The sequence below is a fragment of the Asterias rubens genome, chromosome 11 (assembly GCF_902459465.1).
Source record: "Asterias rubens chromosome 11, eAstRub1.3, whole genome shotgun sequence".
Lineage (NCBI taxonomy): Eukaryota > Metazoa > Echinodermata > Asteroidea > Forcipulatida > Asteriidae > Asterias > Asterias rubens.
In genome coordinates this window covers 238,011-242,822 of record NC_047072.1, presented here as the reverse complement: position 1 = coordinate 242,822, position 4,812 = coordinate 238,011, and the positions used below count along the sequence as shown (strand labels likewise).

The window sequence follows — 4,812 nt, the reverse complement described above, 5'->3', positions numbered from 1 at the left end:
ATGCTCAGATAGCTCCCTCGCTGCAAGCTCGGAACTTAGGGGTTATTTTTGATGCATCAATGACTCTTCAACCACACATCAACAAAATGGTTCGTCTGTCATCATACCATATCAGGAATATTGGTAAGATTCGTAAGTACTTGGACAAAAGTGCCACTGAAAAGGTCATTCATGCATTTGTTATACTTCTTGTCTTGACAACGGCAATGCTCTTCTCTACAGTCTTCCTAACAACCAGATTTCCCGTCATCAACGCCTCCAAAATACTGCTGCCCGCATTGTGACAATGTCTAAGAAATTCTGTTCCATCACCCCCATTCTGAAACAACTACACTGGCTCCCTATCTCTCAACGAATCATCTTCAAGCTGATGCTCATTTTCCACAAAGCACTTAATGGCAAGGCTCCCCTCTATATTTCTTAACTTCTCCAAGTTTACACTCCATCGAGAAATCTTCGATCAAGTTCCATGCTTCTTCTCATTGAACCCAAGTCTCAACACTCATGGGGAGATAGGGCTTTTTCTTCAGCTGCGCCACGCATCTGGAACTCTCTACCACTTAATCTTAGACCTTGTCTTTGTACCACAACATTCAAATCTCTTCTCAAAACTTATCTTATGTCACAGGTTTTCAAGAACTAATTTTTGTTGTGTCGGTTTTTTTCTTTGTCTTGTTTTGTTTGTTGTTCGCCTTGAACACCCAGCAGGGTGGATACGTGCGCATTACAAGTCTTATTATTATCATTATTATTATTATTATTATTATTATTATTATTATTATTATTATTATTATTATTATTATTATTATTATTATTATTATTATTATTATTATTATTATTATTATTATTATTATTATTATTATTATTATTATTATTATTATTATTATTATTATTATTATTATTATTATTATTATTATTATTATTATTATTATTATTATTATTATTATTATTATTATTATTATTATACATGCTTTGTAAGTCATTAAATGAACAAGTTTTGAACAAAACAAAATGAGACAAAAAAAGACACTAGTATGGTTAAAAAGTAAAATCCTCATCAAGGCGCTAGAAACTAGCGTGCAACCAAATTTAAGAATCAAATGCCTCGAACGTCTCTTAACGGTTTTGTTTCTCGCCATTTGCGCTCGCTCGGGTGAGCACACCCTTTGCACCATGGGTGTGGTGTTACTTGACTGCCTCTGATCATATTTAGAATGCTCCCCTTAATTCATACTTACCTGGCTCAGGAGATACCGTGATCACTCAGGCGGTTCCCCCAAGGCGAGGCCCGGTCATTGCACACCTCGGCCTGGGTTGACCCTTGCGATTCCCCCAAATGTGGGGAACTCGGGAGTACAATTTCTGAAAGTGGGGACTGCGTTCGCGCTCTCCCTCGTAATAAACCTAAAGACAGATTTCATAATAACAATGAGATTTTAAGAGATGTTAAATTTGCATCGGGGACATGCATGCTTAACATCTCTTATTAAAATCGTTGCGGTACCCGCTGCCAAAACATAGGATTCGAGCTGCCTCTAGCTACCGGGCAGTCTCGGCAGTCTAGTTGGTAAGACACTGCTCTAGAATTGCAAGGGTCGTGGGTTCAATTCCCACCCGAGTAACATGCATGTGATATTTTTTGACAGGACTCAGGAAACTACTGAGTATGCAGTGCTGACACACATCGGTGTTTGGGTAAAAAAAACAAATATATAACAATGAGATTGGCAATATAGTAATTTTAAATTCTGGGCTTAACATTTGGTGTTCTTTCACTACATAAACCAGCTTCAGACAGAATTAAGCTGTTCGTAGACACACCGGTCTTATGCCATTTTTAAGTTACTGTGTTTCAGAGACAATTTTTTTGTTTCGCTCCGAATATACAAACCAACAGTTTAGAACGACTAATGAACATGCAGCTATCACTTTATTATTTTATTACAAGATTATATTCTGAAATGTTGTTCTTTGTTTAGCCTTTGTTCGCGGATATTTATATGCCTTCAGCCGTTCGACATACCCAGATTTAACTATGTCACGAACACATCTACACCCGACAGGCCCACGTTTTTAAATACCACCGCTCCTTATCACAGTTTGTGCAATTCTCCGAATTCACATCTCTGGACCATCACAATAAAGCGCGCCACCATGAGTCAGCTATGATAAAGGTTGTCGATAATTACAGGCTTTACTAACAGTGTATGTTGAAATACTGAACAATTCGAATTCTCGTGTAAAAAACTCTTATCACATTATATTTTTGATAAACAGAGCACTATCTAAACCAGTTAAAAGAACACGTTGCCTTGGATCGGACGAGGTGGTAAATAAAAAGCGCTTGTAACCGTTTGATATAAAATGTATATGGTTAGAAAGATGTTGTAAAAGTAGAATACAACGATCTACACAAAATATACCTCGAAACTGCGTGGTTTTCCTTTTACCTCGTCGACTAACACGGTCGGCCATTTATGGGAGTCAAATTTTTGACTCCCATAAATGGCCGACAGTGTTAGTTCGCAAAGTAAAAGGAAAACCACGCAATTTCGAGGCAAATTTGTGTGGATGACTATATTCTACTTTTGAATTGTCTATCTAGCCATATGCATTTCATAACAAACGGTTTCAACTGATTTTCAACAACCAACTCGACCGATCAAAGACAACGTGTTCCTTTAAAGTTCAATTCCTCACAGGTAACGCCAGACTTTGGTACGGGAATGTGCCATCCCTATGCGATTGCCCCCATTCGTGCGACCATGGGGAGCTAGTGGGAGAAATTAAGTCTCTTAACTGGTGCATTGATTTGCAGGTCATTGAATAAACAAGATTTAAAAAAAAAATTAGGCCAAAAAATATGCATGTTTGATTAACTAGTAGGGGGGGCCAATGTACAGATTTCGGGTCCCGTGGAAATTTCATGTTAATTTATGGCAACCATTATAAATGCATTCTTATGAGTTCCTAGAACAATAAAAATGATGTTGCAATTTTTGCTATTGACCTTTAGTGACCTTAACCTGAGGTCAAAGGTCATGCATCATTTTCACCTAAAAATCTCCTTTTTGGACAGGTTTTCAAAGAGTTTCAAGGCAATTGAGCATATTTAGAGTTAATTGTGAGTCTCTTCATGATAATTAACATAATATTAATGTCCTAATGGGTTTTGCTCATAAGGAAAAGTGGCAAAATGTTACATTACGTTCATTTTGAGGACCTTTATTTAAATAAATGCAGATATGACCAATCATTTACTGACTGGTATGTAACATGACGATGTTTAATGTTTTAGAATCATTAATTGTGTCAAGGTTTGGTTATACCTCTGAATTTATTTGAATTTCATAAGGATATCTAGCTAAGAACTCTTGGCAACTCTTAAGGCGCAATTACCTTAAAAACGGCAGCTTCAATAAAACAAGCTTCATGTAGAGTTGGTGAGTGCCATTAGTCTGCTTGTTACTGCATGTTTATAAGGAATGTATCATTATTTTAGTTGCTACAGCAAGGCTACCAGAAGTCAGTGGACAGTCAGTCAGTCAGTTGAGCGAGAGGATGTCTTTAGCCGACGCCTTCTCGGGAAACTCTGATAGTCGTCTTCCACGCATCCCGGTCCAGCATCAGCGTTTCTTTCTGTGTTGCATCCTTCTTCAGCTGATCTACGAACGTTAGTCTCCTCCTGTTAGGCTCCTGTTTCCATCAATGGGTTCCAAAAGCACTAAGGGCTCACAGCTAGCTCTGGATGGCGGACACAGTGGCTAGCAAGCCTCATCCTTCGTTCCCTGATCTTAACAGATACTCTTGGTATCAGTGTTGTAGGTCTCGAGACCGGTCTCGGTCTCGAGACCGGTCTCGAGACCAGTTCTGCCGGTCTCGTGTCTCGGTCTCCCCCTCGGTCTCGGTCTCGAGCCTTCAGGTCTCGGTCTCGGTCTTGGTCTCGAACTGTTGGGTCTCGACTACAACACTGGGTCATGGTGCTGGCTCGGCGTTTGGAGAGATGGTACGGAATGACGCGAGGGGGGTTTCTGACCGGACGCTAAGCGTCCTGGTACCGGCAAAGCCTTCACAGCAACGGTTGGTTTCTGACGCTCAGACGGATTGGAACAATCACTCGATGTCTGAAGAGCGGTGTCTGTTCCACGATTCAGCTTCGTTCCATCCTTCCCACCTCTTGAATCTTTCTGAGATACATCCTCAGTGGAAATGGCGCCAAATGTCTTACTTTTGGCGCGACTTTTATCCACCACAGCATACATAGACTCAGGATTATTCTGGTTATCTTCACGTTTCTTCCCATCTTTGACCGATCCTACAGTTTCAGTGGACAGACGTTTGGCCGCATTGTCCTGATCATCCTTCGTTCCCTGATCTTAACAGATACTCTTGGTATCAGTGTTGTAGGTCTCGAGACCGGTCTCGGTCTCGAGACCGGTCTCGAGACCAGTTCTGCCGGTCTCGTGTCTCGGTCTCCCCCTCGGTCTCGGTCTCGAGCCTTCAGGTCTCGGTCTCGGTCTTGGTCTCGAACTGTTGGGTCTCGACTACAACACTGGGTCATGGTGCTGGCTCGGCGTTTGGAGAGATGGTACGGAATGACGCGAGGGGGGTTTCTGACCGGACGCTAAGCGTCCTGGTACCGGCAAAGCCTTCACAGCAACGGTTGGTTTCTGACGCTCAGACGGATTGGAACAATCACTCGATGTCTGAAGAGCGGTGTCTGTTCCACGATTCAGCTTCGTTCCATCCTTCCCACCTCTTGAATCTTTCTGAGATACATCCTCAGTGGAAATGGCGCCAAATGTCTTACTT

At 41.3% G+C, this 4,812-nt stretch overlaps 1 non-coding gene across 1 annotated transcript; it reads left to right on the top strand.

The window, feature by feature from the left end:
* Positions 1–1,230: 1,230 nt before the first annotated feature.
* LOC117297116 lies at positions 1,231–1,395 on the top strand. The gene has a single exon (XR_004519857.1). It is a non-coding gene; the product is annotated as a U1 spliceosomal RNA (small nuclear RNA).
* The last annotated feature ends 3,417 nt before the right edge of the window (positions 1,396–4,812 follow it).